The sequence below is a fragment of the Camellia sinensis genome, chromosome 11 (assembly GCF_055761805.1).
Source record: "Camellia sinensis isolate YWXY chromosome 11, ASM5576180v1, whole genome shotgun sequence".
NCBI lineage: Eukaryota > Viridiplantae > Streptophyta > Magnoliopsida > Ericales > Theaceae > Camellia > Camellia sinensis.
The window spans coordinates 72,838,284-72,861,329 of NC_138971.1; the positions used below are offsets into that span (position 1 = coordinate 72,838,284).

The 23,046-nt window shown below is 37.3% G+C and overlaps 1 long non-coding RNA gene across 12 annotated transcripts in view; it reads left to right on the top strand.

The window, feature by feature from the left end:
* The window catches only part of LOC114281263 (uncharacterized), an 89,590-nt gene that overhangs the window by 23,125 nt on the left and 43,419 nt on the right, over positions 1-23,046 (top strand). For 2 of the 12 annotated variants that reach the window (XR_014344065.1, XR_014344064.1), the window contains one exon: positions 13,407-13,728. The exons of 2 other annotated variants lie outside the window; for them this stretch is intronic. This is a non-coding gene — a long non-coding RNA (uncharacterized LOC114281263). Of the gene's footprint in view, positions 1-4,366; positions 6,362-8,253; positions 8,763-9,134; positions 12,453-12,484; positions 12,521-13,406; positions 13,729-23,046 lie in introns of those variants that run through there. 8 more of the 12 variants (XR_014344063.1, XR_014344069.1, XR_014344067.1 and 5 more) reach the window with 5 other exon arrangements.

Sequence of the window (23,046 nt, forward strand, 5' to 3'; positions counted from 1 at the left end):
CTCATGTAGTGTTTGGTTATGACTTTTTTTCCCTTTTTTTTTTTACTCAAAAAGTATGAAATTATGTCAATTGTTTTTTTTAGTTATAAGCTGCATATGGTACACACCATTTGAGAGGGTGTGTACCATAATCTTTTCCTATTTTTTTATATCAAATTTAATATGTTATATGAGTAGTCATTATTATATTAAAAATATATATAAATTATGAAATCTATTAAATTAAGGTCACTGGGGTCATAAATCTATTTCTGAATCTTTTGGATCATTAGGCTCAGACTCTAATCTGTTGGGTTAAAAGGACACAATTTGTCTTATACCCCTTTGGGATGGGCTTTTCACCAATTTTTCCTTAAATTAATGAAGTAATGATAATTTAAATGCTAAATTAAATAATAATACTAGTTATATTTATCATATTTTTGTATGATATTATCCTTATCAACACAATATTAATGTAATAAATCTCACTACTCAAATATAACTCTAATATATGATTGACAACTAAACTAACATATTAGATAATAAAATAAGATGATAAAAATAAAAAATTATTACAACATTACATTCAGTATAATCTCAATTAGATTCATGACTAAGATTTGACGATGATAAACAAGTTTTTATAAGTCAAGCGACCGCCTTAGATCCATAATATTTTATTTTATAACGTCAAAGCGGTAATGAAGGTCCCATAGCTACCATTGCAATAACGAACGGATCGTGAGGGTGATTAGTAGTATTTGTTTGGTGGTAATTGTTGTGTTGATATTTTATTTATTTTATTTTTACTTTATCTTTTTGTGTTGCAATAATGTTCTTTGTAGAGAGATTTCCTTCTTTCATGGAGATTGATTTTTCTTTATATGTAGGCTCTTTTTAAAAGAGTTCTATTTTTATTTCTATATATTTTACTGCATAACTTATTATCGAGTATAGCTTATTATCGAATGTGCAATGTAATAAATCTCGTGTTTTTTCATCAATATATATATATACACACATAAAATGATGTATCAATCAACATTTGTATAGAGTCATGTGTTCTCTGATGATCAAATCTGCAGACGTAATTAATGTGATAAATATCATAAATACATTGTCTGTAATTCTTTTATGTCAATGATACACCATAGCACTAGGCTACTAGCTTTATATTAGTAAATGCAATCGGACTTGTAATCATGTTTCGGAAAAAAATAAAATTGTTCACACCTTTTTATTGTGTGGTTAATATAAATTGTAATTACAAATTTAGGAAAAATGAATTGTTGACACATGGTATAAATGGCACTTGTTTAAAATGTCACGGGTATAAATTTGTAATGGCAATTGTTGACACATGCTTTCAAACATGTCTCTCTCTCTCTCTCTCTAATCCAACACATTTGTAAGAAGAGGCAAGAACTTTCCCTCTTCTAGACAGCTCGCTTAAAAAATCAAATAAAATTAAAAAAAAAAAAAAATCAGAGTCTCCGTCGTAGTCATGGACCTCTCAGGTCTTCCTAAATCCAATTGTAATCCTAATTTGATGATATTCTTGTTTGTTTGTTAATTTTTGTGATTGAAATATTTTATTGAATTTAATTCCCAAGTCTTGACTAATGTGGTACATAATATCTATATATATATATATATATTGTAAATTTTGATTATTACATCTATTCTTCACTGTAAGACTAGTCCTTCTGGGTAAAGTTTTACATTTGCTTAAAAAGAAATTCAAGAGAGTGGTGTCCCTTGACACCACTATTGATACTGTAGCTCCACCCATGATTATTTTATTTTTTTGATAAATAGCTCCACCCATGATTATAATCAATCTAGATGAAATATAGATTAGATTTATTTATTTCATTGTGTAAGAACTAGATTATATGAATGTGAGTTTACACAATCAATGTCTAAATCTATCACCTCCTAAAGATTTTTCCCCTGGCAAATACATCCATGCTTATCCATGGTATTCATATTTGGTGTCGACATTATAAAATTATCTTGATCAATGATGTAATTTCTTTCCGGAGAGAACCATGAAAATATGAAAAGTTCTAACATATTTGTACTACCTTTTGAGACACCAAAGTAATCTGAGTTAAACTTATTTCCAACATATGAAAAGATGTATAGGTACTCAATGACACCTCCAACAAAACTGTAAAATGGGAAGGGGTAATAAAGAGAAGATCTGAGAAAGCAAACTATATAAAGTTCAATTGAAAGAAAAAGCATTCAAAGCATAACAAAATTTGTTTATTTCTCATTTGTTCCAAAAATGCCAAAACAGTTGTCCCAAGAGATTTGTCCTCCTTAAAATAATCACCATGGTGGCTATGAAAATTACGAATATACAGGATACCTTTGATAGGTTTTGAATCCAGCTTATCTAATTACATGTTTATACTCTCTCCAAATAATAATAAAAAATTAAAAAATTAATAAAAAAAACACTTTAGGAAGATATGCTGCATACTAACTACTGGATTTGGGGTATCATAATGTACTAACCATGGATATTCTGGGACTTAAAACACAGAACACTGAAAGAAATGAAGGTATTCAATGACTCTTCCAAAACCAGAAAAAATAGAAGAGAAAATGAAGCATTCAGTCCTGAGAAGGTTGATAGACCAGTCATCAAAGCAGAGCTAAATTAGTATTTTTCTTTTTCCTATGATAGGACAAAATCAAATTTGTCCAGAAATAGCTCCCACAAATAGTTGCCACACTGATTATGCAAACCAGAGCATACATGTCACAGTAGCCTTTGTTCACTAGGATATTGCAGCAGTTTGAATTCTAGTACCACTGGTTTAGTTTGGTGAAACAGAGTAACTAACAGTGGCAGTGGTAGAATCATCCTATGGTTACCAGGTCTAAAGCTCACTCTACTTCCTGTTTTCTTGCTTCCCATTCATACTTATGAACTCAGGAAGCATGGAAGCTGACAATAGAGATTTTGCTAGGGAGAGAATTTTTTGATGAAAACTGAAGTTGTTGGTACTGCAGAAGCTAGAAAGGGAAGAAAGCTTCATGGAAATAAGTTAGAAGTTGATAATAGTGGTAACCATAATTTAGATGACACTAAGGAAGCCTGTTGAGGGACAGAAGGACAAAATATTAGTTCTGTTAGAGAAAAGCTTGAATTTGAGGTTACAGATGGAAAAGTTGCATGGTCCTCTTCTCAAGTTTCAAGGAAGAAAAGTAAAAAGGTTCTTTTCAGAAGAGGTGTGTGAAAAATTTTGGTTAAGTTATTAAAATTTTGGTTCTTTTTGTTTTCTTTAATTTTATGGGCTTTTTAGTGGGATTTTTTTTTTTTTTTGTTACATTCTTATTTCTTGGACTGAGAACTGTATCAGCTCTTTTACCATTTTCTTCAGGCATCAGCACTTGCTTATCTCAGTTGCTTTATTAGTTGTTTCATGAACACAATAATTATACATATTTGTATTATTAGTTTGACGGAATATGATTGGGTCATTCATAGAAGCATTTGTTTTTCTCTAAAAATATGTTGCCTTTTTTATTCATTTTTCCCCCCCCCCCCCTCCATTTATGTTGAAATCAATTTGCTGTTTTTATTCAATCATTGATTAAACATATGAGGCTGAGCACATTTGCTTCGTCTTCTTGGAAATTTATCCCATCAAGATCAAATTGGTCAATTACTTCATCTTGTTTAGTATCGGAGTTGGTTTGGGATAATTTGCTACATATCCCAACAGGTATTTGAGGAAGCAAGTACGATTTCATGTAATGGAATTCTGAAATTCAGTGATCTTAGATGATTCTGAGAAGTTGCATTAATGCATTTTGTCTTTGGTTTCTATCATTGGTTTCTGGGTTAAGTTGGTTGAGAGAAATGTTTGTGGGTTTAGGGAGTGTTTTTACATGTTGCAGGATTGATAATAGGGAACAATTTCCCACTAAAGTACCATTCAGTCCTATTAACACCATGTTGACTGAAAGACTAAATGACGTGTTTATATGTCTTCTCATTATCTCATTCACAATTGATGATTTTCCTTCTGCTTTAGTTTCCATCTGTGGTGGAAATTTTTTTATGGCAGTAGTGATAATTTAATAACCACTCCAAAAGAGAACAAAAGGGGGAAAAATCTGAGTTGGTGTACAATTATGTGGTATGTTGTGGCTGTTGTTTGGATGCATTAAATCATGTGGCTTGCTTATCTACTAGAGAAATGCATATCACTTTCAGTTGTGATAATTTTTACTCTGGCATTTTATACTAATTTATTTTTTAAATATTATTTATTAATTGTAAATGTATAATTACTTGAGTAGTTAAATCTTGATTTACATGTTGAAGATATAGTTGTTCTAAAAAGTATCATTAGGCCAACAGAAACAGTTGCAATCGGAGTACTTAAAAGCATAGACCCATCTAAAGAAATAGAAGGGGAAAAACTAGGACCTGACTATTGGGAGGTACATGTTCAAGTGCCAGTCAAACCTAATGAGAGCTTGATCCGATCATATGGACTTGTCAAAACAATTGGACAAGCTATTGGAGCTCATGTTGCTTGGCCTGCTTTATTTGTGATATATTTCTTACGTAAATATTAATTTCATTAACAAATTTATATTAACTTAATATAGTTTCAATTACTTTTATATGTTCATCTTTTTGATGCAAATTTTGCAAGTTATGGGTGTTAGCCGAGAATATTTATACAAGTGAGGTTGAGAATTTGAGAAGTGAATTTGTTTTGATAATTTGTCTCTCTGGAAGATGGATATGACGATGGCTTTTCAGAACTTATGGTTGGAATAATTTTCTTTTAAATTTTTTTTGTCGTAACTTCGTTAGTATGGTAGAATATTTCATAATTTTGATTATGATTTGTATTGCAATATAAATAAATCTATATTTTTAGATAAAAAATTAATTGTGATTTGAATTTTTTTTGTTTTGTTTTTGATATGATGGTCCTATGGTGATAATATTTGTTTATTATTATGAAAATATTACAGGATGAATGAATGTCAAAATAATATAGGATGTGACAATTAATATTTAATTGTTTATAAAGTCGATTCAATTTTTACAGACGTTTACGCATGCTTCGTTGTGGCTTTTAAAAGTGTCAATGAAATGAACATATAAGTGGCATTTTGTAGTAGTAGTAATAGCTTTGTAAAGTGTCACTAGAATAAGTTCCAAGGGCACTCATATCCATTTAATGGCACAAATGAATTGGATTTAGTGACATTTATGAAGTTGTTAAAAATATTAATTGTGGCATAATAAGTGCCATTAAAAATTCATATAATGATATTTTTTAGATTATAAGTTTTTTTTAATGGCACTTGGTAGCATCACGAATAGTGTCTACCATGACATTAAAGTGTCACCGAAAGTTCTTAGCCTTGATGGTGTAATGACACTTACAAGTGTCATTGAAGTGCCACTCAGTCTTTTTTTAATGACACTTGATAATGTCACAAATAGTATCTATCATGACATCAAAATGTCATTGAAAATTTTTAGCCATAATGGCGTAATGACACTTGCAAGTGTTATTGAGGTGCCACTAGTATCTACCGTGGCAAGGGTATAAATGAAACTTGTTTAAAATGTCACAAGACTAAAAAATGTCATTAGAAGAATAGTTTTGTGACACTTTCAAATGTCATTAAATTAAAAAAAATGTTGTAGTGACATCTTTTTAGTGTGTGAATAATATACAAAATATAATTAATTTATGTGAATCCTATATCTAAGAAGTATAATGCGGCCCCTATACTATTCCACACCAATCAAAATGCATGTATTATTTACGCACTAAAAAACAGACTCTATTTCCAGGAGTTTTATCTAGAATATAAAATGATGGAAAAATTATAGAGGTTCAACTTGTGGGGTTTGAACCTGAGCAACCCAAGCTCAAGTTGAATTTTTTTAAGGCTTAGGCAAAATATTTTTGAATTCGGTGCTGGTTTGAATAAAATTTTCAATTAAATTTTGGCAAGTTTGGGCAAAAATACCAAACAACAAGAGTTACTTGAAATTCGAATTACAAAAATATTAAATAGATATATATGAATCATTAGTTATTGAATAATGTTAAAGTAATTTAGATCGTTAGATCATATTGAATATAATTACATACACAAGTAACACGACACAAAACTTTACGTTTTTTTTCGCCTAGAAATTATAAAAACCGCTGTAGTGACACATCGTTCTTCAATTCTTATATCTCTCACATTATATAAATCATTTAATTTGATATTATTAATAATTTTATGAAAAAGAAAAAAAATGTTAGTAGAGTCTAATTGAAAACAAAATAAAAAAAAATTAAAAAAAAATAAATTAGTTGCACAAAAATAAAAATTAAAGTTATATGTAATTTAGACAATTCAGGCCTAACTCAGGTCCAGTTTGGACAAATAATCTCAAGCTACAATTCGAGTTTGAATGGGTTTGAGCAACTCTCAGCAAAATGCAAATTAAACTTGGATAACTTTTCAACCCACTCAAGTTCACCTTAGAAAATTACATCCTACTAGTGTTTTGGGGCTTTTATTTACGGGTCAGTGAGAAATGCTTTCGAATTTCGGTAGAGATGGAAAACTACAAAATGAAGGAATCTTTCTTTCCTCTCACGTGCCTACTCTAACTGTCCCTCAATTTTCATGTTTTCTTTCTCCCTCTTCTTTCTTATCTCATTCACTCTCTCTCTCCTCTCCTAGATGGAAAAATAAAGGAGGCGGCAACACTTTTATATAGAGTACACTCCATGAATTGAGATGTGCATGTTGTAAAATTTATTATATAACTTTCATTATTTGTAGCATTGAGTATTTTCTAATGTTCTGCCGAGAAAAAATCATTGATCTTAGCATCGAGTGTCCTATCAGTCGACGATACAATCAAGTTAAGTAATACTATCCTCGATTTTACAAGAATAGATATTAGTTGATTCATCTCTCAAGTACTAACAATGTTCCTAGATAATGTGGTAATTTCCCCAGACTTGATTGTGTATCAAATTTTAACATTTGTTAGCCATAAGGATTCTTTTCAGTATTTTTGAATGACCATTTTTGTTTAGAGATTCATACAGATCAGCCATAGCTCAGTTCACTACAAAAAACGAGACTTTTAACGACGGATAAAAACCATCGTTAAAAGTAAATAAAATAAAATATCGTTGTAAAAAGTATTAGCAATGGATGAGCGATGGATGAGGCATGACAAAAGCGTCGCTATTTTCTGGCAACAGATTTTTAAATCTTTTGCGACGGTTAGTGTGACAACCCGACCCTCTCATATGCTTTAAGTTTTTAACTATATGTGTGATTATATGCTTGATGTGAAATTATATGTTTAATTGTGTGAATTACTTGATTATGGAACTATATTTGTCGACTGTAGAAAAATCTTTTGTAATTATACCCTTTAATCTGAAAATTAAAGACCTTAGAGACTTCAGAAATCAAAACCGACCACATAGTTATGATTAGTATTATTTTTAGAACATAATATGAAGTGTTGTAAAAATTTGATTTATAACGAATTAATTAGATTTAATTAGGCTAAACCCTTAGTTAAGCTTAAGTTAGGCTCAAATAAACTAATCCTTAGTTAGACAAGGGATATATATACATGAACCTTAGTGTTAAAACTTAGAATCTGACACAAAAATATCTCCTGGAGGAGAGCTAGAGGAAGAAAAGAGAGAGAAAAGAGGAATTTCAACCTAAAGCTTGGAGATTGAAGAAATTAAAAAGGGGAATTCAAAGAATTAGCTCAAGGTAAGTGTAAATCAACTAAAATACTTTAAATATTTCTTTAATTGGTTAAAATCAAGACTTAAGATGAAGCTTTGACAGTCATAAAAGTTAGGGTTTTTGGATTATGATCTTAACTAAACAAATCTCATGAAAATAAACATGGAATCCTTGGGCTTGTCTAATTAAAGGGTTGATTATTTTATTTTGGGTTTGTCTTGAGTTAGATTATGAGAAATTGCTTTCTAATCTTGAGTCTTTGCATGATTTGAACTCATGAAAGCATATGCAAGCATTTACAACATGAAAAGATAAAGAAAATGAAGGAACTATGGAAGTTAGGGTTTTCTATTTGGGATTAAAGTAAGTTATGATCTAATTGAGCTTGATTGTCATTCTTAGTATGTTCATATATCATGTTTTTGAAGTGAATTTTCTTGAAATTGAACCTTAGAAATGAGTTTGGGAACTTGAATATTGAATAATCTTCAGACTGCACAAACAGGGCAAGAACCGCACGTGCGGGGCTCACAGCCGCATGTGCGGAAAACAGGGCAATTCAAAGCATCAATTCTGAAATAAAGGCACGTGTGGGTTGCACATGCGGAAAACATGGGGAAAAAACTATTAAACTTCGCTCACCTTTTTGACCCTCTGAATCTGTTGAGGAGCGTGTTTAAACCCTTTGAACTGCTTAAAGAGAAATAGAAATTAAATGAAATAGAAAATTGAATAAATAAAGGAAAGGTTAAGAAAATAGGCTAAGAAAAGAATGAATTGCTTATCAAGTTTGTATGTGTGTAATGTATAGGTCAATCGTCAGAAGGGACCACTGCATGACCAAAGTCACTCTGAGTAATAGCAGTGTAACGATATGTTATGACTTATGTATTTTTTATCTTGAATGACATACTTTATACAAGTTGTGTTTTGTTTGAGCTGATTGAACATTTGACCACAATGGCATATGAAATGGACTCGAGGTCGTTCTGTTTCTGTTATATATGATGGGCTTGAGGCCGTTATGTTTGATATGGATCGCTTGTGAATTATGGGCCCAAGTTTGTTCCGCTCTATATGGGAGATGGAGACACGTCGATGTTCCATCTACTCTATGATAAGAAATGTTTGGACCTAAGGTCGTTCAGAATAGTTTTTACTACGTTGGGCCTAAGACCGTTCCGTATTATGCTGGGCCCAAGGTCTTTCTGTCTTATGTGGGCCCGAGGCCATTCAGGAATGTGATCATGAATAATAAATGTATAAGTTATATATCTATATTTCTCAAGACATATGCTCATTCATTTTAACCACCTTATATTATTATTACTCACTAAGCCTCACTCACTCCGTATATATATATATATATGCAGGTGATCAACCCAGAGGCCAGCCTTAGGTCAGCTTTAGGAGTCATTTTTAGTGGACCTGCTTTGATAAGCCTCCAAAATAAAGCCGTTTGTCTTTTTGGAGATCTTCTATGATGACAAATTTTGTTAAGTCTTTTGGTGACTTTTGTTTGGACACTTCGTGAGCATATAACTTTGAGTTGTTGACTCCTTGTATACATCTACATGAATCGTCCTTGTATGTATGAACTGTGTATGCAAACTTTCAGTATTTGGCATGATGTCTAAATTCAGGCATATAAGCTTTGCTCAATGGATGTTCTGTTAATTTATTTGCTTTTGCTTAAGCCCTATAGCGATTTCGGTTTTGACCCATTACTTGTTGTAATCCAGACTCGAGTTTGTATGGTTTTGAATGGTGATTCATATCTTGTTTCCCTTGTCTCCCCTCTATTTTGGTTATTGGATTGTACTTGTGCATTTGGAACAGCTTGGTTGCTTGTTTTTCCAAACCTTTGTTCCCTATATATTTGCTTCTCCACTTGAGCGGCCATTCGTGCAATTGAGCGGGCTTTGCAATCTTTGCTCCTCCGCTCGAGCGGCACTTTTCGCGCTCGAGCGGACTTTGCGAACTCTCAGTATTTTCCAGGTCTGCAAAATTACTGGCAGAATGTTTTCTACACTCGAGCGGCATTTCCTACGCCTAAGCAGGTGGGCGCTCGAGCGGCCTTTCCTGCGTTCGAGCGTTGGTTTGTTGTCTGTAAAACTTCTAGAAGTGTGTTTTCTACGCTCGAACGACGAATTCTTGCGCTTGAGCAGTGAGCGTTCGTTGTGTTTTGGTGCTCGAGCGGCCTTTATTGCGCTCGAGCAGAACCACTTATCGTGTCTAATGCTCGAGGGTCAACTCTTCCGCTCAAGCGGACTGTGCGTATATCAGATCACGAAAGTGACATTTTATGTCACTTTTTCATTCCTCTCTCTCTCTAAAACTTTCCAAAAATCTAGATCTTGACTCTCTCTCTCTCTAAAATACTCTCTCTCTCTCTCTCTCTCTCTCTCTCTCTCTACATTTTGACCTAGATCCTTTGGGTTCTCTACCCTAGTGTCTTTGAAGAAAAGGCAGAGCATTCCAAGAGCTTCATTTTGATCTGATTGGAACTTGGTCTCGGCGTTGTTGAGGGTTCTACTTTGCTTAGCTTGGTCTTCTCTTCTTGAGGTAGGGATTTTCTACACTTTAATAAGGTTTTTAAATTGGTCATTTGTCTTTCCGTAACAATGGTGGGATTTGGGGGTAATGTGAACAAAACTAGGGTATGGGTGTAAAATGGAAAGAGGGATTTTAGTGAGCGAGAGATAAATGATTGTGGGGTTTGAAAATGATGTTGTACGGTAACAAAACTCTTGATTTTCAAACTTGGTTGAGAGTTGAGATGATAGGAGGTTTGCCCTAAAATGATTGTGGTATTTATTTTGTACAAATAAATAAAATTGGTATTGTAAACATGAAATTTGATGAGTGTTGAAATACATGATGGGATTGAGTAGATGATACGTCTCATCTTTTGAAATTTTGAATAAATTATATGTCTTGAGATGAAATATTTGTTTAGAAATAACTGTATTGGGCTATCGGTGGAGGATAACTATGATTGTTGTAGAAATTGCATGAGGATTAGGTGAATTAAAACTAATCACGGTTGATTATCATTGAATATGATCATGTTTTAAATACACTGTATATGTATGATTGTTTGGGAGGAGAATGAGGATGTACTCCATGTGTGATTATGTTTTTAAATACGTTGTATATGTATGATTGTTTGGGAGGAGAAAGGGGATGGACTCCATTATAATTAAGTTGGCCGGAGTGTCTTGGGTGAGTCCCGAAACTTATACATGGGTGCCGATCTTGTGATAATCATGTCATATACTATGTTAATTAATCATGATTATGTTTGTAATTGGGTGCTTAATGTGAATTTGGGTGTTAATTGCATGATTATATGTAGTTTTGAATTTCTATCTGTTCACTGTAGGAAAATCTGTTTAATTTTCTGCTTTAGAAATTAAATTGAAAGGTCTTATCGGCCACAAAACCCGAAATTGATTACGCCATTGTGATTAGCGTAATTTTTAGAGCCTACGGTGAAATTTAATTGAAAATTGATTCGGATCAAAATAATTAGATTCAGAACGATTAATTAAGTGCCATTAATTGGCCATAATCAAATAGGACTAAGAGAGGCTATATAAGGGCCATTATACACTCTCATTTTGTTTCTTTTGAGCTCAACATCTGAAATTATACTCTAGAGAGAGAGAGAGGGACCGAATTTAGAGAGAGAGGGAGCTCAAGATAGAGATTTGGCTAAGGAGCTTGGTGATCTTGAAGCTACACTCAAGAATTAACCATAGTTTGGAAGATTTGAGCCTCTAGGTGAGTAAATTCATGGATTTTAGTTTGTTACTTTGTGAATTCAAAGTTGAATGATGATCAAGAACAAGAATTGTGTTATAAGTGATGAATTTGAGGCAAATGTGTACATGCATGCATAGAATTACCATGATTTGGCATAATCAAGCATGTAATAAGATGAATGTGGGAATATGAGCATTGAAACATACATACAAGTATAGTTTTGTTGATTTTCATGATTATGAGCATCATTGGCGCTATTTGAAAGGGAATTGAGGTTAAAAATTTACATGCATGTTTGGTTGTTGGGAATATGGAGCTTACGTGAGATTTGAAGGCATGAGTTTGAAATATACAAAAGAAGTGTTGAATAATTTGAGAATGTGACCATGATTTTGAGCAATTGACCTCATCTTGCTTGCATACTCATGATGTATAATGTATTTGCATGTTTGAGAACCAAAATTATGGGTTTTGGACATTTGGAGGTCGAATTTGAGCTCAAGAACAAGTCCTGAAAAACCCAGAATTCTTGAAGTCCGCTCGAGCGGTAAAACCGCCGCTCGAGCGTAAATTACGAGCTCCCAGTATATTTTGCAGATCTGGATGTCTGCTGGAGTGGGGAAGTACACGCTCGAGCTGGGTGCTATGTAGAGTGACCTTCAGCTCGAGTGTCCGAATTCACGCTCGAGCGTGAAAATGAGGCAACCAGCACTTTTGCAGACCTAATGGGTCCGCTCGAGCGGGAAAGTCCACGCTCGAGCGGGGACCCCCGTTTCTGAAATTTTGTAAATGTGTTTTGTGTTTCGTTTTCCGTTCTCTTTCATTTCTAAGCACTCTTAGGCATGCATTGAGCATTATGAATGAATTAAAAGGATAAGAAAGAGGCCTAAGAGGAATGCATGAATTAAGAACGGATTGAATTATTTGTGACCCATATGTGTTATGTAATGTGTAGGGTCGAGCTCGAGGGTGAATCCACCGGCAGAACACTGTGAGTAATATCTTAATAAAGATATCTGATGTATGTTATTTGTCCAATTGCTCACGTCTATGTAAGTATTACAAGTTCGTTAATTTGAATAGTGGACAAATGGTTGCTATGCTAAAAGAATGAATGGGCCAAAGGCCAGTCTGACATGAATGAAAGAATGAATGGGCCAAAGGCCAGTCTGACAGGAATGAGAGAATAAATGGGCCAAAGGCCAGTCTGACATGAATGAAAGAATGAATGGGCCAAAGGCCAATCTGACAGGAATGAGAGAATGAATGAGCCAAAGGGCAGTCTGACATGAATGAGAGAATAAATGGGCCAAAGGCCAGTCTGATAGGAATGAGAGAATGAATGGGCCAAAGGCCAGTCTGACATGAATGAGAGAATTAATGGGCCAAAGGCCAGTCTGATATGAATGAGAGAATTAATAGGCCAAAGGCCAGTTTGACATGAATGAAAGAATAAATGGGCCAAAGGCCAGTCTGACATGAACGAAAGAATGAATGGGCCAAAGGCCAGTCTAACATGAACGAAAGAATGAATGGGCCAAAGGCCAGTCTGACATGAATGATAGTCTGACTCAAATGATAGTCTGACATGAATGAATGGGCCAGAGGCCGTATGACATGAATAGATGGGCCAGAGGTCGTATGACATGAGTGGATGGGCCAAAGGCCGTATAACACAAATGATTGGGCCCAAGGCCGTTTGATGTGTTTGGAATTGCAGTCACTTGACCTATACATATTTATATATATATGCCTGATAGAAATATGAATTGGGCCGAAGGCCGTTTGGTGCATGTCGTTCTATATCCTGTTTATATATCTTCTTCATTTGATATTATTCACTAGGCTTTCACTCACGCTCATTCGTGTGTTTGTAGGTGAGTCAAGAGAGATCCAAACCCAGCCTCAGTGAAGTTTGTGAGAAACAGTCAAGGTTTTGAAGAGTCAGCCCATATGTCTCACGCACGAGACTTGTTTTCGCCATTTTGTTGCTTTGTTATATTTTGTTATGATGGCGAGAACTTCGAATTGCGATTGTATGTAGTTTTGATTGGCTGACTTAGACTTGAATGATCCTGTATGTACAAAACTTTATGTTATAGTATATTCTGAGATGTGAGTTATTAACATATGTGCATATGGATTGTTATGACGTGCCATGTAAGCACAGCTCTATGGACAAAAGTTTGAAATTGCTTCCGTTTGGCTCTTTTACTCTGATGAGTTACGTCTGGTTTGGTTTGAGGCCGTAGGTAATCCCTTGATATGGCCGGTTATGTCCTTAACCCATAGGGGCGGGTTCGGGTCATGACAGATACCGTGGACGAAATTTTCGTAAAATGGCAGATTGAAGTGTTTGTGTGTTAATGGTGTGATTGTAGAACCATTAAGTTGTAGTCTCATTTGAGTTATTGAAAAATAATGAAATTGGCTCATGTATTGAAATGAATTGAAGGAAAATGAAATGAAATATGGACTTGGTATTCTATAACTATATAAAAATGAGAATGTTTTATCCCTGGCATTGTATGTGCACATTGTACTTAAATCTTTGTTAAACCTCATATATTGTGTTAGATTATTTCTGCTGGGCTGTGGCTCACCCTATCGAGGGAAAAACATTTTCAGTTATTGATGGCATGCCTCCACCAAGACAATAGCATTGGAGGGGGCTTTCAAGAAGCAAGAGCTTCTTTGTTCTGTTTCATTTTTGTATAGCCTAGGGCTTTAATTGTATGAGTTTGTCTCACTTTTGTTGTAACCAAGCCAAAACTTGGAAAGGTGTAAGTCCATAGGGAATTTATTTTATGTTGAACTCTTTTGTACTATTAATCCTATGAAATGAAAGGACATTACATCCTGACTCATGTAGTTAATTATATTTATTTTGGTTGAATTTATGGTTATATTTTGGGGACCTGACAATTTGGTATTAGAGTGTATGGGGTTTGAATATTTTAGGTACGTGGGAAGTGGTTAGTACCACAATGGGTTTGTCTTGTTTTACAGAGATGTTTGTATGCTAGTAATGTTGTGTGATAACATGTTTATATGACTATATGGGTATGGGATTTAGTTCTTAAGATGTTGATTGGGTCTACGAGTTTCTGGAAGTCCTATTAGAAGAGCACTTGATCACTGCTGTTTCTAATTGGAACTCTAGCAATGTCGCAGGACGGTCATTAACTCGGAAGGAAATTCGTATGTGTTTATGTGATTACATGCTTATGTGGAGTGATTTATTGTTGTCCATAGCACTAGGACGCGAGTGAGTTAGCTTCGACACATTTGTGAATGTTCTAATCTTTTGTTACCTTTATTAGGATGTCAGGGCATGGTCGTGGTAGTAGGCTTGGCAGGCCTAGGAGGCACGAGATGCCAATACCAGATGAAATTTCGGCATAGGAAGAAGGGGTTGGTCAGGCCAACGTGGCCAAGCCAGTAGGTTAACAGACTGTGGGCGCCTTAGCTCGTGAAATAGCTGGAGCTTTGTGGGAATCTATGGACATTCTCAGAGCTGAGAATCAAGTCCAGGCCTAGGTTGCTAAGGCAGGGCCATCTTTTCTGAAGAGGGAGTTTTTCCGATTGAATCTGGATGAGTTTTTGGGCGATCCTAAGGAAGCACTGAAAGTGGATGAGTGGTTAGAGCAAATGGTGAAGTCTTTTGAGATGCTCCGCATTGAAGACAGGGGTTTGAAAGTGACATTGGCATCCTTCCAGTTGAAGGGAGACGTGGGTCAATGGTGGAAGTATGCACTAGGATGCATTGGAGGGACTTAGGAGGCTTTTGTCGACGCCTTCCAGGACAAGTTTTTGCCTCCCACTGTTAGAGAGAAGTTGAGGGACTAGTTTTCCAAGCTGGTGCAGTTGAATACACCAGTGGCTGAGTTTGAAGCCACATTCACTAGCCTAGCCTCTCTAGGTTTGCACCTGAGTTGGTGGCGACTGAGGAGCGTCGCTGTTTGGAGTTTGAGAAGAGGCTGAGGACCGAACTTATGTTTAGAGTCGCTGGATCCATGATTAGAGATTATGGATGCCTTGTGGAGACGACGACCCATCTTCAGACTATCATGCTGGCAAAGGAGGAGAGGACGAGGGGCTCCAAGAAGAGTCAGGACAGTTAGGGGGACGACAAGAGGCAGAGGGGTTCTAACCCTCAGTCGTCTGAGGAAGCTCAGTCGAGGTCCACCTTTTCGGTACCAGTTTCAGGTTCTGGGAGGAGTGGTCTGGGATATTTTACTTGTTACAAATGTGGTCAGTTGGGCCACAAGTCTCTAGCTTGCCTGCAGAGGGAATGAAGTCAACGGTCTGCATCTTCTTCGGTTCGTTCTCAGGGCCAGAGTCAAGGGAGAAGGCAGCCGCCCACTTGTTATTAGTGTGGGTAAGCGGGCATCTGAAGAGATTTTGCCCAGGCATATGCTTCGAGGGGTGAGCAGGTTGAGCAGAGACCTACAGGGCGTGTGTATGCTGTTACCGAGTCAGATTTTGTACCAGCACCTTCGGTAGTGAGAGGTATCTTCTTGTTTTGCAATTCAGTTGCTAATGTGTTGATTGATATGGGTGCATCCCATTCTTTTATCTCATCTGCATTTGTATCGGTTTTGGGGTTGGAGTTGGCACAATTAGCATCTCCTATTTGTATAGAGTCACCTATTGGTGGTGAGGTTATCTTGAAATAGGGGTGTCAGGGCGTGACATAGAGGTTGTCGGTCGCTGACTCCCATTTGCATTCGTATTGCTTGATATGACGAGTTTTGATGTTATTTTGGATATGGATTGGTGATCGTCATACCGAGCTCTTATAGATTATTACCGTCAAAGGGTTACTGTATGTACCTTGAGCAGTGATTGCTTTTATTTCTTGGGGGACCAGATGGTTAGAGTCTTATCACCGGTGTACGATCCGCGTGGACGGAGCGAACTTAGTTGTCTCCTTGCTAGTTTCTTGAATAGTGAGTGTGATGAAGTTTTGGTTGAGTTGCGAAGGGTGGTTTGTGAATACCCCAATGTCTTTCCCGAGGACCTTACTAGTTTGCCACCTCACCGAGAGATCGAGTTCTCTATTGATTTAGTGCCTGGCACGGCACCGATTTCTATGGCTCCATATAGATTTGCACCTGCTGAATTGAGTGAGTTGAAGATTCAACTCCAGGAATTGTTAGATAAGGGTTTTATCCGCCCTAGTACTTCACCTTGGGGTGCACCAGCTCTCTTTGCTAAAAAGAAAGATAGAGCATTGCGACTTTGTATAGATTACTAGAAGTTGAACCGGGTAACTGTCAAGAACAAGTACCCAGTGCCTCGTATAGATGGTATGTTTGATCAGTTGAAGGGGTCTTGTTGTTTCTCTAATATAGACCTGAGATCGGGTTATCATCAGTTGAGGGTAAGGGAGAAGGATATCCCGAAGACGACATTTTGTACGCGGTATGGCCATTATGAGTTTCTAGTGATGCCTTTTGGGCTAACTAATGCACCGACTTTGTTTATGGATTTGATGAATCAGATATTCCGTGAGTTCCTAGACCGTTTTGTGGTCGTCTTTGTGGATGACATCTTAATTTATTCACCCTCTGAGGAAGAACACGAGGAACACTTACGAGTAGTGCTTGAGTTGCCTAGAATCCATAAGCTGTATGCTAAGTTTGGGAAATGTGAATTCTGGCTGAGGGAAGTTATGTTCTTAGGCCATGTGGTATTCGGTGAAGGGGTGACTGTAAATTCATCCAAGATAGAGGTAGTACAGGAGTGGGCACAACCTAAGAATACTTTTGAGATCCGTAGTTTCCTGGGGTTGGCCGGGTATTATCGTAGATTTGTGAAGGATTTCTCTAGATTAGCGCTGTTAACTAGACTAACGAGAAATGGAGTTAAGTTTGTGTGGAATGAGACCTGTGAAAAGTCATTTCAAGAGCTCGAGGTTAGACTTACCACTGCTCCATTCTTGATTATTCCGAAGAGAGGTTTGGGCTATTCGGTATATTGTGATGTCTCACGAGAAGGTTTAGGCTGTGTATTGATGTAAGAGGGGAAAGTGGTAGCATATGGCTAATGGCAGTTGAAAACACATGAGAGGAATTACCCTACCCATGATCTATAGTTAGTAGCCGTGATATTTGCCTTGAAGATTTGGAGGCACTATCTATATGGTGAGAAATTCGATGTATTTTCTGATCATAAGAGTCTGAAGTATCTGTTTACTCAGAAGGACTTGAATTTGAGGCAGAGGAGGTGGATGGAGTTCATAGAAGACTATGACTTTGAGTTGCATTATCATCTTGGAAAGGCCAATGTAGTGGCCAATGCCTTGGGTAGGAAGTCTATTAGTAGTGTGGCATGTGTCGCCATTCGAGAATGGGAAATGTTGGGTACTCTTGGTGAGTTTGACTTGCATCTGGGCAAGTCTGTTGAGTCGGCAGCCTTATTTTCAGTGGTTGCACAACCTACACTTGTGAGCTGAGTGTTAGAAACACAGAAGGGTGACTTGGAGGTGGAATCCTTCCGAGAGAAGATTTCTAATGGAACGGTAAAAAGAGGCTTGACTGTATATCCCGATCAGAGTGTGAGATACTGTGACTGCTTGTTTGTGCCGGAGTCTTGCCGAGAGAAGGTACTCCGAGAGTTTCACCATTCACGCCTTGTGTTGCATCCGAGAGGCACAAAGATGTATCACGACCTTAGTCGTCAGTTTTGGTGGAGAGGTATGAAGAAGGATGTAGCTGTGTTTGTATCGAAATGTCTTACTTGTCAGCAAGTGAAGGCCGAGCATCAAAGGCTAGTGGGTTTGTTGCAACCCTTGCCTATAGCCGAATGGAAGTAGGAGCACGTCACAATGGATTTTGTTGTGGGCCTTCCAAGGACTCAACAGGGTATTGATGCCATTTGGGTGGTAGTTGATCGGCTGACCAAGTCGGCGCACTTTATAGCTATGCAAGTGAGCGATTTGTAGACTATCTTGCCAATCTTTACATTAGGGACATAGTAAGGTTGCACGGGATCCCTGTAACGATTGTTTCGGATGGAGACCCACATGTAGGCTCGACTTTCTTCGCGCCCCCCCCTTTCAGAGAGGCCCGCATTGGTCCTACAGTTCGGACTCCTGTCACAGTTCTAAATCTAATTTCACAAAGTACAATGTGAAACTGATAAACACCAAAGAGTCCAATTTGGCAAATCATTTTGGAAAATCAGATTTTAAATCAAATAATGCCAAATTGGACTGCTTTGCCAGATTACAGAGTCGCCACCTAAATATTTTGTTTTAGGAAACCCTGACTTGTGCCAAAGGCCACGTGTCCATCATCACCAAAGTTGCCTCGGCTCGGGAACTTGGATACGAGGGGAGAAGGTCATGAAATGAGCACCCCCGCTCACCTGATCAAAGGATTGACCTTTACTAAGCATGATATGTTGTTTTATAAACACATGTGTTTTTATTCCGGTTATCAGCTAACTTTACTATGTGACGCGCGCGCAAGCAAGTATAGACTAACATGGCAACACTCGCACTCATGCAAGTATGGTAAAGTGTAAAAACTTACAGTGTACTCAAAGCCAAAACAAAAGCTAGTTAGAAATATGCATGATTCTAACTATGTTAAAATGCCCAATGCAACACATGTAATAATGCAATTAAATAGGCCCAGCTACCTAATCATGGCATTTGCAACACTTTGGCAACATGCTTTTAAACACGTATTCAAGTAAGTGTATTGAAATTGTGATGTAGTTTGAATGATGCACCGAGCCAGGTGCATGTAAGACAAATGAATGATGAAAACATGCGAGCATAAGGTATGCTAATTGAAAATGATCCCTAAACTAACCATCGAAAGCGGATAAATAAAAGGAAGAAAGATGTGGGGTTGGAAGACATGCACATACGCACGCACACTTATTACAACATTGCGCCCTCTGGAAGGAGGGTCTGAATGAATAAGCTAAGCTAAACTAAGCTAAGCTAATTATTACAAACCATCTAATTAACTATTCTAGCTAATTAATTACAACAATTGAAATAAATTAGCTAACTATTCTAAGCTAGCTAAAATATTACAAACCAAATTAAACTTATTAATTACAGCACTTGAATTGAACAATTAGCTATGCTAACTAACTAGAGCAATTTAAATAAAGCAAGTAAATGGCCTCGAAGGCGAGGGAGACATGCATGCTCGGTTGGCTTCTTCCAAAAAATTCATCGCCTTGCCATCGGTTGCCTCTGTTTGTATTTGCTGTGATTTCTGAACATCATACCAACTTCCAGAATGCCTCTGCTCTAACACAGGAACATATTTGCACAAAAATTGACTAGTGGTCGGTCGACCACAAAAAGTGGCTGTCGGCCACCTTAACTGGCCGGTTGGCTACTTCAGGTGGCCGGTCGGCCACCCTTTTTTCCAGACTTCTGTTTTTGCTGCAACAGAGAGTAGTAAAGGCAAAGCAATGCATTTTTCAAGGGATGTGTATACTGCCACCCTCCTTATCATTTCTCAAGCTCAAATGAGTATAGCCCTTGGCTCTTAAGCCATCAACCAAGCATTTTCAATGCGTAATGGCTAGAAAACCAAGCTTGTACAAGCTTAATGAATGCACAAATAAGACTCGAAGGACCTCCACCCTATCATGCATGATCAAGGGTGATGGTGACCAAGAAAAGTGGCACGTTTCATCACTTTGAGTATGAAACGTCCCATTTTTCTTGTGTTTGGATTAACGTCCGATCCAAACACATGCAATGCAATGCAACATGCTTATCTTGCTCAAGTTTTACATGGTTTATTTTGTTTACACATTTTAGATTACCGATTAGTCCTTTAACCGATTAAGTCCCAAAGTGAGAGTCCTCTAATTGGAAAGAGGATTTAAGCCACAAGTACCTTGAGCATGAAAGAGGTCTCATGCTGTTGGTTAGCCGGAACCCTCAAGAGAGGGTTAAAACCGTTAAGCATGAGAGCCTCAATTCCACATTCAAGCCAACAAGGGGCTCAAGACCACTTTCAAAGCAAAGTAAAAAGTGAAGAATAGAGAGAGGTTGCAGACTTTTCAATGCTGATATGGTGTGCAAAAAGACACTAAATCATGCAAGCAACTCATGCAAATGATGCTTAAGAGCCTAAAGCATCAAACTAGTGAAGATCACAACACTATAAACATGTAACACAATGCTCAATTGACCAAACCAACTCTAGATAGAGTTAAAACATTCCAAAACAGTGGGCTTTGCAATCTTTGCTCCTTCGTTCGAGTGGCACTTTTTGCGCTTGAGCGGGCTTTACAAACTCTCAGTACTTTGCAGGTCTACAAAACTACTGGAAGAATGTTTTCTTCACTAGAGCGGCGTTTCTTATGCTCGAGCGGCCTTTCCTGTGCTCGAGCGTTGGTTTGTTGTTTGCAAAACTTCTGGATGTGTGTTTTCTATGCTTGAGTAGCGAATTCTTACGCTCGAGCGGTGAGCGTTCGTTGTGTCTTGGAGCTTGCGCGGCTTTTATTGCACTTGAGCGAAACCACTTATTGTGTTTGACACTCGAGCGTCAACTCTTCCGCTCGAGCGGATTGTATGCATATCAGATCGTGAAAGTGACATTTTATTTCACTTTTTCATTCCTTTCTCTCTCTAAAACTTTTCAAAAACCTAGATCCTGACTCTCTCTCTCTCTAAAATACTCTTTTTCTACATTTTGACCTAGATCCTTTGGGTTCTCTACCCTAGTGTCTTTGAAGAAAAGTTAGAGTATTCCAAGAGCTTCATTTTGATTCGATTGGAACATGGTCTCAGCATTGTTGAGGGTTCTACTTTGCTTTGCGTGGTCTTCTCTTCTTGAGCTAGGGATTTTCTACACTTTAATATGGTTTTTAACTTGGTTATTTGTCTTTGTGTAACAATGGTGGGATTTGGGGGCAATTGAACAAACCTAGGGTTTGGGTGTAAAATGGAAATAGGAGTTTCGGTGAGTATAGACACCCCATTTTTGACCGCCCTTAAGACTTGGGCGCTACTGATTGTTTACTTGGTGATGAAAGTTTTCGTAGTGCAAAGATTCGATTTCTTCGGCAAGAGGAGAGTCACAGCCCAACCTTACACCTCATTGTGGACCAAAATTATTTTGAATGGTTTTTAGACCTTAAAATCCTCTCTTTTAAAATATTTTTGAAACAAAATTCCTATGATGTTCCGAAGCTCGCATTTCGTTAAATGTTGCGCTTTTCGGTAAACCGAGCAAGGACAAAGTGGAAATGCATGAAAGAGAGGTGAACTCTTTGAAAAATCTTTCAAAACACCTTATTTAGGGGTTTGGAGTTGAAAAAGATGGGAGAGGAGAGAAGAAGTTCGACATGAATCTGGGTAGGATCGAAACTGAGCAGTCGTTACTCAAAGAGGCATCACTTTTTTCACAGTTGGAATTTTGATGTGAGGTTTTCACCATTGGAAAGAAGATGTCAAGGGCTTCAATTTAGGCTCAAGAATGACATGCAAAGGAGTCCAAATGAAGGATTTATGTCCGGTTGAAGTCGGGCCCAAAAAGCAGATTTTTCTAGCCAACCAGAGGTGGAGAATGCTGGCCATAAATGAGATTTTTTGGCCATGTGCCGGCCATGAATGACCTATGCAGACCCCCTACTGTCCAATGGTGACTCATGCCGGCCAACAATGATGAGAAAGCCGGCGATCAGTGATCCAATGCTGGCCATTGATGCAAAAAGACAGTTTTTTTGCAGATATTTTATCTCCAGCTATCTCCACATTGCTCCAGCTGTCCTGTATGCAGATATTTCAACCAAGGCTCTTCTTTTTGCTATATATGGAGGCTATATCTCATATATTGGGAGGTTGGCAAGTTTGAGAGCCTCTCCTAAATCTCTCTCTCTCTCTCTAATTTTGTGAGCAAAATTTCAGCCTCTCTCTCTAGAAGCCTCTCTCTCTTCCTATATTGTGCTTAGAAGTGAGAATTTCCTACACTCTTGCAAGGAGACCCTAGACCAAACACCTCTACCTTGTTGTTGAGGTTCTTGGAGGTCCTATTTGAGCTCTCAAAGCTGGTTTTGGCTCAAATTTGCACCTGTTTTGCTGCTATGCTTCAAGGGTAAGCACTTGTCCCTTTAAAGTTTTGTTTTGCATGCTTGTTTTGCCACCTTTGCAAACTATTTTTGGCTTGGTTTTGAACTGAAGAAAACTCTGTTTTTCAGTCCTAAAAATGGTGGTTTAAGCCTCTTTTGAGTTTGAGGGTGGTCCACCCTTCTTGTCTCTTCGCTTGTTAAGCTTTTGAGCCATCTCTCAAAGCTTTTGAAACAACCTTTTCTTGGCCTTTTGACCACTGAATTCTAGGGGAATTTTAGTGGTAGAAAGGTGGTTTTGAGGTCCAAAATGGGAGGGGGTGGTCCCCCTTCCTCTTGTCTTGTTTGCATGTGTTGATGGCCTAACAAGTGAGCATATATTTCTCCCTTTTTGAAGCTTAGTTCAAACATGTTTTAGGCCTTATTTTGACTTGCTTTAACTCTTGTTTTGGCTGGATTGGT